Source organism: Mobula hypostoma, chromosome 8, assembly GCF_963921235.1.
Source record: "Mobula hypostoma chromosome 8, sMobHyp1.1, whole genome shotgun sequence".
Taxonomy (NCBI): Eukaryota; Metazoa; Chordata; class Chondrichthyes; order Myliobatiformes; family Myliobatidae; genus Mobula; species Mobula hypostoma.
The window spans coordinates 68,502,828-68,516,768 of record NC_086104.1 but is presented as its reverse complement, the minus strand read 5'-3'; positions in this window follow the sequence as shown (position 1 = coordinate 68,516,768).

The following is a 13,941-nucleotide window of genomic DNA, read 5'->3' as shown; positions in this document are numbered from 1 at the left end:
AACCCAGCACTGAAGGGAGGGGCCGACCTCCAAACCAACACTGACGGGAGGGGCCGACCTCCAACCCAGCACGGATGGGAGGGGCCGACCTCCAACCCAGCACTGACGGGAGGGGCCGACCTCCAACCCAGCACTGACGGGAGGGCCCGACCTCCAAACCAGCACTGACGGGAGGGGCCGACCTCCAACCCAGCACGGATGGGAGGGGCCGACCTCCAACCCAGCACCGACCGGAGGGGCCGGCCTCCAACCCAGCACTGACAGGAGGGCCTGACCTCCAAACCAGCACTGACGGGAGGGGCGAAAGTCCAACCCAGTACTAACAGGAGAGGCCAAAGTCCAACCCAGCACGGTCGGGAGGGGCCGACTTCCAACCCAGCACGGACGGGAGGCGCGGACCTCCAACCCAGCACTGAAGGGAAGGGCTGACCTCCAAACCAGCACTGACGGGAGGGGCCGACCTCCAACCCAGCACGGATGGGAGGGGCCAACCTCCAACCCAGCACTGACGGGAGGGGCCGACCTCCAACCCAGCACTGACGGGAGGGCCTGACCTCCAAACCAGCACTGACGGGAGGGGCCAACCTCCAACCCAGCACGGATGGGAGGGGCCGACCTCCAACCCAGCACCGACGGGAGGGGCCGGCCTCCAACCCAGCACTGACAGGAGGGCCTGACCTCCAAACCAGCACTGACGGGAGGGGCGAAAGTCCAACCCAGTACTGACAGGAGAGGCCAAAGTCCAACCCAGCACGGTCGGGAGGGGCCGACCTCCAACCCAGCACGGACGGGAGGCGCCGACCTCCAACCCAGCACTGAAGGGAAGGGCCGACCTCCAAACCAGCACTGACGGGAGGGGCCGACCTCCAACCCAGCACTGACAGGAGGGCCCGACCTCCAAACCAGCACTGACGGGAGGGGCCGACCTCCAACGCAGCACGGATGGGAGGGGCCGACCTCCAACCCAGCACTGACGGGATGGGCCGACCTCCAACCCAGCACTGACAGGAGGGCCCGACCTCCAAACCAGCACTGACGGGTGGGGCCAACCTCCAAACCAGCACTGACGGGAGGGGCCGACCTCCAACCCAGCACTGACGGGAGGCGCCGACCTCCAACCCAGCACTGAAGGGAGGTGCCGACCTCCAAACCAGCACTGACGGGAGGGGCCGACCTCCAACCCAGCACTGACGGGAGGGGCCGACCTCCAACCCAGCACTGACGGGAGGGGCCGACCTCCAACCCAGCACTGACGGGAGGGGCCGACCTCCAAACCCAGCACTGACAGGAGGGGCCAACCTCCAACCCAGCACTGACGGGAGGGGCGAAAGTCCAACCCAGCACTGACAGGAGAGGCCAAAGTCCAACCCAGCACTGACAGGAGGGGCCGACCTCCAACCCAGCACTGACGGAAGGGGCCGACCTCCAGCCCAGCACTGACGGGAGGGGCCGACCTGCAACCCAGCACTGACGGAAGGGGCCGACCTCCAAACCAGCAATGACGGAAGGGGCCGACCTCCAACCCAGCACTGACGGGAGGCGCCGACCTCCAACCCAGCACTGAAGGGAGGGACCGACCTCCAACTCGCACTGACGGGAGGGGCCGACCTCCAACCCGGCACAGACGGGAGGGGCCGACCTCCAACCCGGCACTGACGGGAGGGGCCGACCTCCAAACCAGCACTGACGGGAGGGGCCGACCTCCAACCCAGCACTGACGGGAGGGGCCGACCTCCAACCCAGCACTGACGGGAGGGGCCGACCTCCAACCCGGCACTGACGGGAGGGGCCGACCTCCAAACCGGCACTGACGGGAGGGGCCGACCTCCAAACCAGCACTGACGGGAGGGGCCGACCTCCAATCCAGCACTGACGGGAGGGGCCAAAGTCCAACCCGGCACTGACGGGAAGGGCCGACCTCCAAACCCAGCACTGACGGGAGGGGCCGACCTCCAAACCAGCACTGAAGGGAGGGGCCGACCTCCAAACCAGCACTGACAGGAGGGGCCGACCTCCAATCCAGCACTGACGAGAGGGGCCAAAGTCCAAGCCGGCACTGACGGGAGGGGCCGACCTCCAACCCAGCACTGACGGGAGGGGCCGAACTCCAACCCGGCACTGGCGGGAGGGGCCGACCTCCAACCAGGCACTGGCGGGAGGGGCCGACCTCCAACCAGGCACTGGCGGGAGGGGCCGACGTCCAACCCGGCACTGGCGGGAGGGGCCGACCTCTAACCCGGCACTGGCGGGAGGGGCCGACCTCCAACCCGGCACTGGCGGGAGGGGCCGACCTCCAACCCGGCACTGGCGGGAGGGGCCGACCTCCAACCCAGCACTGACGGGAAGGGCCAAAGTCCAAACCAGCACTGACAGGAGGGGCCGACCTCCAACTCAGCACTGACGGGAGCGGCCGACCTCCAACCCAGCACTGACGGGAGGCGCCAACCTCCAACCCAGCACTGACGGGAAGGGCCAACGTCCAACCCAGCACTGATGGGAGGGGCCGACCTCCAACCCAGCACTGACAGGAAGGGCCAAACTCCAAACCAGCACTGACAGGAGGGGCAAAAGTCCAACCCAGCACTGACGGGAGGGGCCGACCTGCAACCCAGCACTGACGGGAGGGGCCGAGCTCCAACCCAGCACTAACAGGAAGGGCCAAAGTCCAACCCAGCACTGACGGGAGGAGCCGACCTCCAACCCAGCACTGACGGGAGGGGCCGACCTCCAACCCAGCACTGACGGGAGGGGCCAAAGTCCAACCCGGCACTGACGGGAGGGGCCGACCTCCAACCCAGCACTGACGGGAGGGGCCAACCTCCAACGCAGCACTGACAGGATTATTGCAGCAAATCCACATGCTCCCTCTCCAGGGAGAACGCGTGGATAAAGAAAAGACATGGGATTCACGTTAAACTGGAAGAGAAAGAAACACAACAGTAGTTCCGTTTGCATGGAGAGAACATACCTGCAGTTGTTCGGGGTGTAAGGGCTGGAAACATGCTGGTCGTCATACTTAAAATTCACCTCAATGTTTGATACAGGACTGCTTTGAGTTGGTGGACTGGACAGTATTCAGGGATTCATCTTCAAGGCTGGATGAATATGCCACAGCTGTCACTGACTTCATTAAAACCTATGCGGATGAGTGTGTGCCTACGGGAACATATTGTAGACACCTGAATCAAAAGCCGTTGGTGAACCAGGGGATTCATAGTCTTCTGAGGGCTAGATCTGTGGCATTCAAGTCTGGTGATCGAGGAATACACAAGAAGGCCAGGTACGATGTATGGAGGGCTATCTCAAGAGCAAAAGAACAATTTTGATTGAGGTTAGAGGTGGAACTAGATGCAAGTCAACTCTGACAGGGTTTCAGGCCATTACTTCGTATAAAACAAACCTAACATAATGAATGGCAGTGATGCTTCACTCGCAGATGAGCTCAATGCCTTTTATTCACACTTTGATAAGGAGAATAAAACCACAACTATGAGGATTCCTTTAGCATGGGGTGACTCTGTGATCTCTGTCTTGGAGGCCAATGTCAGAACATCTTTCAAGAGGGTAAACCTTTACTAGGCAACAGGCCCTGACGGTGTACCTGAAAGGGCTCTGAAAACCTGTGCTAACCAGCTAGTGGGTCTGATCAAAGACATTTTCAGTCTATCATTCAATGGCTACAGTTGGAAGTTCCCACCTGTTTCAAAAGGGCAATAATTATAGCAGTGCCAAAAAGAGCGGGTAAACTGCTTTAACAACTCATGTCCAGTAGTGCTCACATCAATAGTGGTGAAGTCCTTTGAGAGGTTGGTTATGGTGAGAATCAACTCCTGCCTAAACAAGGACCAGGACCCACTGAAATTTGCATATTGCTACAATAGGTCTAGAGCAGAAGCAATTTCATTGGCTCTTCATGCAGCCTTGGATTACCTGGATAATATCAATAGTTACGTCAGGCTGCTGTTTATTGTCTACAGCTCAGCATTTAACTCCTGCAGTTCTGATTGAGAAGTTTCAAAACTTGAGCCTCTGTACCTCTCTCTGCAACTGGAACCTCGGATTCCTCACCGGAAGACCACAGATCAGAAATAACATCTCCACTTTGCTGACAATCAACACTGGCGCACCTCAAGGATGTGTGTTTAGCTCACTGCTCCACTCTCTGTACCCCAATGACTGTGTGGCTAGGTACAGCTCTAATGGTATCTATAAATTTACTGGCAACACAAGTACCGTTGGCAGAATTTCAGATGCTGACAAGGAGGAGGATAGGAGCAGGATCGATCAGCTAGTCAAGTGGTTCGCAGCAACAACCTTGCACCCAATGTCAGTGAGATTGAAGAATTGATAGTGGACTTCAGAAAGGGTAAGATGAGGGAACACACATCAGTCCTCACCAAAGAATCAGAAGTGGGAAGTGTGAGCAATTTCAAGTTCCTGAGTGTCAACGTTCCTGAGGATCTATCCTGGGCCCAATTATTGGTGCAGTTATAAAGAAGGCACTAGAGACAGCAGATATATTTCATAGGGAGTTTGAAGAGATTTGCTATGTCACCAAAGACACTCAAATTTCTACAAGTGTATTGTGGAGAGCTTTCGAACCAGCTGCATCACCCTCTGGTTGTGGGGGAGGTGCACTGCATAGGATCAATATAGGCTGCAGAAAGTTGTAAACTCCGTCAGTCCACCATGGACACTAGCCTCCCCAGTACGTAAGATGTCTGCTCTTCTCATTGCTACCATCGGGAGTCCGAAGGCACACACAACAATTTAGTAATTGCTCCTTCCTCACTGCCATCAGATTTCTGAATGGGCAAGGAGCCCATGAACACCACTGTTTTTCTCTCATTTTGCACTACTTACTTAATTTAACTTTTTTTGTATACATACTGACTGTAATTTCCAGTCACTATTATTATTTATTGCAATGTTCTGCTGCCACACAACAACAAATTTCATGACATATGCAGGTGACATTGACCTGATTCTGACAGTGTTTCTATCATTATGATCAATCAAGAGCATTTGACCAGCAGAATACTTCCAGCAAAAAGACTGAACTCTGTTGATCCATTCCAAAAGCCAGCAAACTGTATAGTGATTGTTCTTTAAAGAGATCTTGAACGTCCACTCTACTGTGTTAAAGAACAGAGGATCTGATTGTAGTAAAGGAATTAACAAAAAAATCAAAAATTGAATTGAAATCTTCTGTGACAGTTATTAATGGTAAAGTTTTTGTAAACTAATGGGCTAGAAGCTGAATGTAAGATGAATGCAGACACTTTTTATATTCCAAGGTGCTGTGCAGTGCATACTGTAGATGTGTTTGATGATCATTTCCAGAAACTCCTGCAAACAAAATACCTTCAATAACCACATGAAGTGCTGATGTTTTGCTACCAGTAACTATACCTGAGCTCTGAAATCCTGGCTTTGGCATCTCTGCATCTTTTATCACTCCACAACAAATTTCTTATCCCCCTCCCCCATCATACTCAGCATTTCACCAATGTTCCTCACAAACATAGCTTTGCAGGGGACATAGCCTCAAGATTCAGGGGAGTAGATTTAAGACGGAGATGAGGAGGAACTGCTTTTCCCAAAGAGTAGTGAATCTGTGGAATTCTCTGCCCAATGAAACAGTGGAGGCTATCTCAGTAAATATATTTAAGACAAGGTTGGATAGATTTTTGCATAGTTGGGGAATTAAAGATTATGGGGAAAAGGCAGGTAGGTGGAGATGAGTTCATGGCCAGATCAGCCATGATCTTATTGAATGGCGGAGCAGGCTCGACGGGCTAGATGGCCTACTCCTGCTCCCATTTCTTATGTTCTTAAACAGTGTCCTCGCTTTGTCATGGTGCGTGTCACTGAGTGTAGATGATAGGGTATCTGAAAGAACCATGAAGAAGAGCTTTAAAACATTCGACTAAACAAGGGCGTTGAAGCACACTGACTTTTTGTTCTACAGGTCAGTGTGTGAGCAATCTCTCAGGGAGAAATGGACCAGAGTCTTGGATGAAATACCACAGAGATCCCAGACACTGCAGAACCACTGCTATCATGTGCCAGAACCGTACAACAATTGATTGTGAACCCTCTTTGATGTACGTCAAATTCCCAACCAGACTCCCAATATAGATAGTTTCCTTGGAAGGTTGGGCCCTCAAAGTCGGTGGTCTTGCCTTCAGCAGAGCGAGGACCTGAGCCATCTGCTGATATAATTTTGCACATACGACCCGAGAATCAGTCTGTGCAAATCCCTCGACATCCGTGATCCAATCAGTTGTGGCCAATTTGTACCACTGCCTGGGACAGGGGGAGCAAGGGATGATGCGCCTTCAGAGGGTTGTATCCAGCATTGGCATGGATTCAAGGGTCTCAACACAGGTTAGTAAAACCAGGAGTAGCCCTTAACTGCAAGGTAGAGCAGGGGAGCATGAGAGGCTGTGGAAACAGGCCCAAGCAGTGGCACATTAGGCATGGAAATCTGTGAAACTGTTATGCAGTGCAAACCAGAGAATGGAAGGAAGGAAATACAGTATATTCAAAGAAAACCCTCATGAAAAATCTTCATTTCCCGACTGAAATGATGGAGAACTTACTATTTTGTACTCTAAGCAAGAATGAGAATTAAGTTCAAAGTTCAAACTAAATTTATTATCAAAGTGCATGTATGTCACCATATACAACCCTGAGATTCATTTTCTTGTGAGTATACTCAGTAAATCCATAATAGAATAATAACCATAATAGAATCAATGGAAGACCGCATTCAACCAGTGTGCAAAATACAACACTTTGCAAATACAAAAATAAAGAAATAGTAGTAATAAATAAATAAGCAATAAATGTTGATAATGTGAGATAAAGAGTCTTTGAAAGTGAGTCCATAGGTTGTGGGAACATTTCAATGATGGGGCAAAACCATAAGACATAAGAGCAGAATTAGGCCATCTGGCCCATTGAGCCTGCTCTGCCAATTAATCATGGCTGATCCTTTTTTTCTATCTTCTCCTCAACCCCAGTTCCCAGCCTTCTCCCCGTAATCTTTAATGCTCTATCCAATCAAGAACCTGTCAATCTCTGCCTTAAAAACACCCAACGACCTGGCCTCCACAGCTGCACTTGGCAACAAATTCCACAAATTCACCACCCTTTGGCGAAAGAAATTTCTCCGCATCTCTGTTTTAAATGTACGCCTCCCTATCCTGAGACTGTGCCTCTTGTCGTAGCCTCTCCCACCATGGGAAACATTCTTTCTACATCTACTCTGTGTAGGCCTTTCAACATTTGAAAGGTTTCAAAGAGATGCCCCCTCTTCCTCCTGAATTCCAGCGAGTACAGACCCAGAGCCATCAAATGTTCCTCATTTGATAACCCTTTCATTCCTGGAATCATCCTTGTGAACCTCCTATGGACCCTCTCTAATATCAGCATATCTTTTCTAAGATGAGGGGCCCAAAACTGTTCACAATACTCAAGGTGAGGCTTATAAAGGCTCAGCATCACGTATTCTGGACCTCTTGAAATGAATGCTAAAATGGCATTTGCCTTCCTCACCATGGACTCAAGCTGCAAGTTAACCTTCAGAGTGTTCTGCACAAGGACTCCCAAGTCCCTCTGCATCTCAGATTCTTGGATTTTCTCCCGATTTAGAAAATATTCTGCACATTTGTTTCTACTACCAAAGTGCATGGCCATGCATTTTCCAACATTGTAGTTCATTTGCCACCTTTTTACCCATTCCCAGAATCTGTCTAAGTCCTTCTGCAGCCTACCTGTTTCCTGAACACTACCTGCCCCTCCACCAATCTTCATATCATCTACAAACTTGGCAACAAAGCCATCTATTCCATCATCTAAATACATATATATCAACCATAAAGAGAAGTGCCAAGAACAACCCCTGCGGAACACCACTAGTCATTGGCAGCCAACCAGACAAGGATTCTGTTATTCCCATTCGCTGCCTCATACCAATCAGCCAATGCCTAACCATGTTAGTAACTTTCCTGTAATACCATGGGCTCTTAACTTCATAAGTAGCCTCATGTATGGCACCTTGTCAAAGGCCTTCTGAAAGTCCAAATATACAACATCCTCTGCATCCCCTTTATCTATCCGACTTGTAATCTCTCAAAGAACTCCAACAGGTTGATCAGGCAGGATTTTTCCTGAAGGAAACCATGCTGACTTTGTACTATCTTGTCCTATGTCACCAAATACTCCATAATCTCATCCTTAACAGTTGACTAAAGGCTTTTTTTAAGTATATAAAGGGTAAAAGAGAGTCGAGGGAAGATATAGGACCAATACAAAATGACGCTGGAGATATTGTAATGAGAGACAGAGATGGCAGAGGAACTGAATGTATATTTTGCATCAGTCTTCACAGTGGAAGACATCTGCAGTATACCGGGCATTCAAGAGTGTCAGGGAAGTGAAGTATGTGCAGTGAAAATTACGACTGAGAAGGTGCTCAGGAAGCTTAATGGTCTGAGGGTGGATAAATGTCCTGGACCTGATGGAATGCACCCTCGGGTTCTGAAGGAAGTAGTTGGAGAGATTGCGGAGGCATTAACAATGATCTTTCAAGAATCGATAGATTCTGGCATTGTACTGGATGACTGGAAAATTGCAAATGTTACTCCGCTATTTAAGAAGGGTGGGAGGCAGCAGAAAGGAAATTATAGACCTGTTAGCCTGACATCAGTGGTTGGGAAGTTGTTGGAATTGATAATCAGAGATGAGATTACGGTGTATCTGGCGGCATATGACAAGATAGGCCAAAGCCAGCATGGTTTCCTGAAAGGAAGATCCTGCCTGACAAACCTACTGAAATTCTTTGAGGAAATTACAAGCAGGGTAGACAAAGGGGATGCAGTAGACGTGGTGTACTTGAATTGTCAGAGGGACTTTGACAAGTTGCCGCACATGAGGCTGTTTAGCAAGATAAGAGCCCATGAAATTTCAGAGAAGTTACTAGTGTGGGTGGAGCATTGTCTGGTCGGCAGAAAACAGAGAGTGGGAATAAAGGGATCCTATTCTGGCCGGCTGCCGGTTACCAGTGGAGTTCCTCAGGGGTCGTTGTTGGAACTGTTACTTTTTACGATGATTAGGACTACGGTATTAAGGGATTTGTGGCTAAATTTGCCAGTGATACAAAGATAGGTGGACCAGCAGGTGGTGTTGAGGAAACAGAGAGCCTGCAGAGAGACTTAAATATTTAGGGGAATGGGCAAATAAGTGGCAAATGAAATACAATGTTGGAAAGTGTATGGTCATGCACTTTGCTGGAAGAAATAAACAGGCAGACTATTATTTAGATGGGGAGAGAATTCAAAATGCATAGATGCAAAGGGACTTGGAAGTCCTTGTGCAAGCTACCCTAAAGGTTAACCTGCAGGTTGAGTCAGTTGTGAAGAAGGCGAATGCAATGTTGGCATTCATTTCTAGAGGCATAGAATATAAGAGCAGGGATGTGATGTTGAGGCTCCATAAAGGCACTCTTGGGACCACACTTGGAGTATTGTGTGCAGTTTTGGGCTCCCTATTCTAGAAAGGATATACTGACATTGGAGAGGGTTCAGAGAAGATTCACGAGAATGATTCCAGGAATGAGAGGGTTACCGTATGAGGAACGTCTGGCAGCTCTTGGACTGTATTCCCTGGAGTTTAGGGGAATGAGGGAGGATCTCATATAAACATTCCAAATGTTAAAAGGCCTGAACAGATTAGATATGGCAAAGTTATTTCCCATGGTAGGGGATTCTAGGACAAGAGGGCATGACTTCAGAATTGAAGGATGTCTTTTTAGAACTGAGATGCAGAGAAATTACTTTCGTCAGAAGGGGGTAAATCTGTGGAATTTGTTGCCATGAGCAGCTGTGGAAGCCAAGTCATTGGGTGTATTTAAGGCAGAGATAAATAGGTTCTTGATTAGCCAGGGCATCAAAGGGTATGGGGTGAAAGCAGGGGAGTGGGGTTGACTGGATGAAGTGGATCAGCCCATGATTAAATGGCGGAGCAGACTCGATGGGCCAAATGGCCCACTTCTGCTCCTATATCTTACGGTCTTATGGACTCTTAACATCTTCCCAACCACTGAGGTCAGGCTAATTGGTCTATAATTTCCCTCCTGCTGCTTTCCTCCTTTCTTAAAGAATAGAGTAACATTTGCAATTTTCTAGTTCTCTGGCACCATGCCAGAGTCCAATGATTTTTGAAAGATCATTTTTAATGCCATCACAATCTCTAACATTATCTCAAACGTTACCCTAGGGTGCAGTTCATCTGGTCTGGGTGACTCATATACCTTCAGGTCTTCAGGCTTTTTGAGCACCTTCTCTCTTGTAACAATAACTGCACCCACTTCTCTTCCTTCACACACTACAACATCAGGCATACTGCTGCTGTCTTCCACGGTGAAGACTGACACAAAATACTCATTTAGTTCATCAGCCAACTCCTTGTCCCCTGTTATTATTTCTCCTGCTTCATATTCTAGCAGTCTTCTATCCATTCTCATTTCTCTTTTAATTTTAACATACTTGAAAAAATTTCTACTGTCCACTTTGATATTATTTGCTAGCTTGCTTTCATATTTCATTTTTCCCCTTTTAATGATTTTTTTTTTAGATGCTCTCTGTAGGTTTTTTAAAACTTCCCAATCCTCTATCTCCCCACTAATTTTTGCTTTGTTGTACGCCCTTTCTTTTGCTTTTACAATAGCTTTGACTTCCCTTGTCAGCCACGGTTGTACTATTTTACCATTTGAGTACTTCTTCATTTTTAGAACACACATGTCCTGCACCTTCTTCATTTTCCCCAGGAATGTACACCATTGCTGCTCTGCTGACATCCCTGCTAGAAGCTCCTTCCAATTTACTTTGGCCATCTCCTCTCTCATACCACTGTAATTTCCCTTATGCCACTAAAATACTGCTACATCAGACTTTACTTTCTCCCAATCAATTTTCAAGTTGAACACAATCATATTGTGATCACCAGTTCCTAAGGGTTCTTTTACCTTGAACTCCCTCACTGCCTCCGGTTCATTATGTAACACCCAATCCAGTATAGGTGATCCCCTAGTAGGCTCAAATGCAAACTACTCCAAAAAGCTATCTCTTAAGCATTCAACAAACTCACTCTCTTGAGATCCATTACCAACCTGATTTTCCCAATTGACCTGCATGTTAAAGTCTCCCTGACTACCATAACATTGCCCTTTTGACTCACCTTTTCTATTTCCTGTTGTAACCTGTGGTCCACCTCCCAGCCACTGTTGGGAGGCCTGTATATAACTGCCATCAATGTCCTTTTGCCCTTGCAGTTTCTTAACTCAACCCACAACATCTTCTGATCCTATGTCATATCTTTCTACTGATTTGATGCTATTCTTTATCAGTAGAGCCACACCACCCCCTCTGCCTACCTTCCTCTCCCTCCGATACAACGTGAACTGAAGTTAGAAACATAGAACGTAGAAAGTCTACAGCACAATACATGCCCTTCAGCTCACAAAGCTGTGCTGAACATGTCCTTACCTTAGAAATTACCTAGGGTTACCCACAGCCCTCTATTTTCCTAAGCTCCATGTTCCTATCTAAGAATCTCTTAAAAGACCCTATCATATCCGCCTCCACCACAGTCGTTGGCAGCCCATTCCACACACTCACCACTCTCTGCGTAAAAAACTTACCCCTGACATCTCCTCTGTCCCGACTTCCAAGCACCTTAAAACTATGACCTCTCATGCTAGCCATTTCAGCCCTGGGAAAAAGCCTCTGACTATCCACATGATCAATGCCTCTCATCAACTTGTACACCTCTATCAGGTCACCTCTCATCCTCCATCGCTCCAAAGAGAAAAGGCCGAGTTCACTCAACCTATTCTCATAAGGCATCCTCCCCAATCCAGGCAGCATCCTTGTAGATCTCCTCTGTATCCTTTCTATGGTTTCCACATCCTTCCTGTAGTGAGGCGACCAGAACTGAGCACAGTACTCCAAGTGGGGTCTGACCAGGGTCCTATGTAGCTGACACATTACCTTTTGGCTCCAAAACTCAGTCCCATGATTGATGAAGGCCAATGCACCGTATGCTTTCTTAACCACAGAGTCAACCTGCACAGCAGCTTTGAGTGTCCTGTGGACTCGGACCCCAAGATCCCTTTGATCTTCCACACTGCCAAGAGTCTTACCATTAATATTATATTCTACCATCATATTTGACCTACCAAAATGAACCACGTCACACTTACCTGGGTTGAACTTCATCTGCCACTTCTCAGCCCAGTTTTGCATCCTATCAATGTCCCGCTGAAACCTCTGACAGCCCTCCACACTATCCACAACACCTCCAACCTTTGTGTCATCAGCAAATTTACTAACCTATCCCTCCACTTCCTCATCCAGGTCATTTATAAAAATCACAAAGAGTAGGGGTCTCAGAACAGATCCCTGAGGCACACCACTGGTCACTGACCTCCAAGCAGAATATAACCCGTCTACAACCACACTTTGCCTTCTGTGAGCAAGCCATTTCTGGATCCACAAAGCAAGGTCCCTTTGGATCCCATGCCTCCTTACTTTCTCAATAAGCCTTGCATGGGGTACTTTATCAAATGCCTTGCTGAAATTCATATGCACTACATCTCCTGCTCTGCCTTCATCAATGTGTTTAGTCACATTCTCAAAAAATTCAGTCAGCCTCGTAAGGCGCAACCTGCCTTTGACAAAGCCATGCTGACTATTCCTAATCATATTATGCCTCTCCAAATGTTCATAAATCATGCCTCTCAGGATCTTCTCCATCAACTTACCAACCACTGAAGTAAGACTCACTGGTCTATAATTTCCTGGGCTATCTCTACTCGCTTTCTTGAATAAGGGAACAACATCTGCAACCCTCCAATCCTCCGGAACCTCTCCCATCCCCATTGATGATGCAAAGATCATCACCAGAGGCTCAGCAATCTCCTCCATTGCTTCCCACAGTAGCCTGGGGTACATCTCGTCCGGTCCTGATGACATCCAACGATGCTTTCCAAAAGCTCCAGCACATTCTCTTTCTTAATATCTACATGCTCAAGCTTTTCAGTCCACTTTAAGTCATCCCTACAATCACCAAGATCCTTTTCTGTAGTGAATACTGAAGCAAAGTACTCATTAAGTACCTCTGCTATCTCTTCCGGTTCCATACACACTTTTCCACTGTCACACTTGATTGGTCCTATTCTCTCACGTCTTATCCTCTTGCTCTTCACCTATTTGTAGAATGCCTTGGGGTTCTCCTTAATCCTGTCCGCCAAGGCCTTCTCATGACCCCTTCTGGTTCTCCTAATTTCCTTCTTCTTCTCCTTCCTGCTAACCTTATAATTTTCTGGATCTCTATCATTACCTAGTTTTTGAACCTTCTTTTCTTCTTGACTAGATTTACAACAGCCTTTGTACACCACGGTTCCTGTACCCTACCATCCTTTCCCTGTCTCATTGGACCATACCAAGGCAGAACTCCATGCAAATATCCCCTGAACATTTGCCACATTTCCCTGAGAACATCTGTTCTCAATTTATGCTTCCAACTTCCTGCCTGATAGCCTCGTATTTCCCCTTACTCCAATTAAACGCTTTCCTAACTTATCTGTTATCTATCCCTCTCCAATGCAATGGTAAAGGAGATAGAATTGTGATCACTATCTCCAAAATGCTCTCCCACTGAGAGATCTGATACCTGACCAGGTTCATTTCCCAATACCAGATCAGTGAAGTTCAGTTAAGTTACCCAAGAGCCATATGTTTGAGGGGTAATAACTGTTCCTGAACCCAGTGGTGAGTCCCAAGGCTCCTGTACCACCTTCCTGATGGCAGCAGTGAGAAGAGAGCATGACCTGGGGGGTGGGGGTCCTGATGATAAATGCAGCTTTTTTGCAAC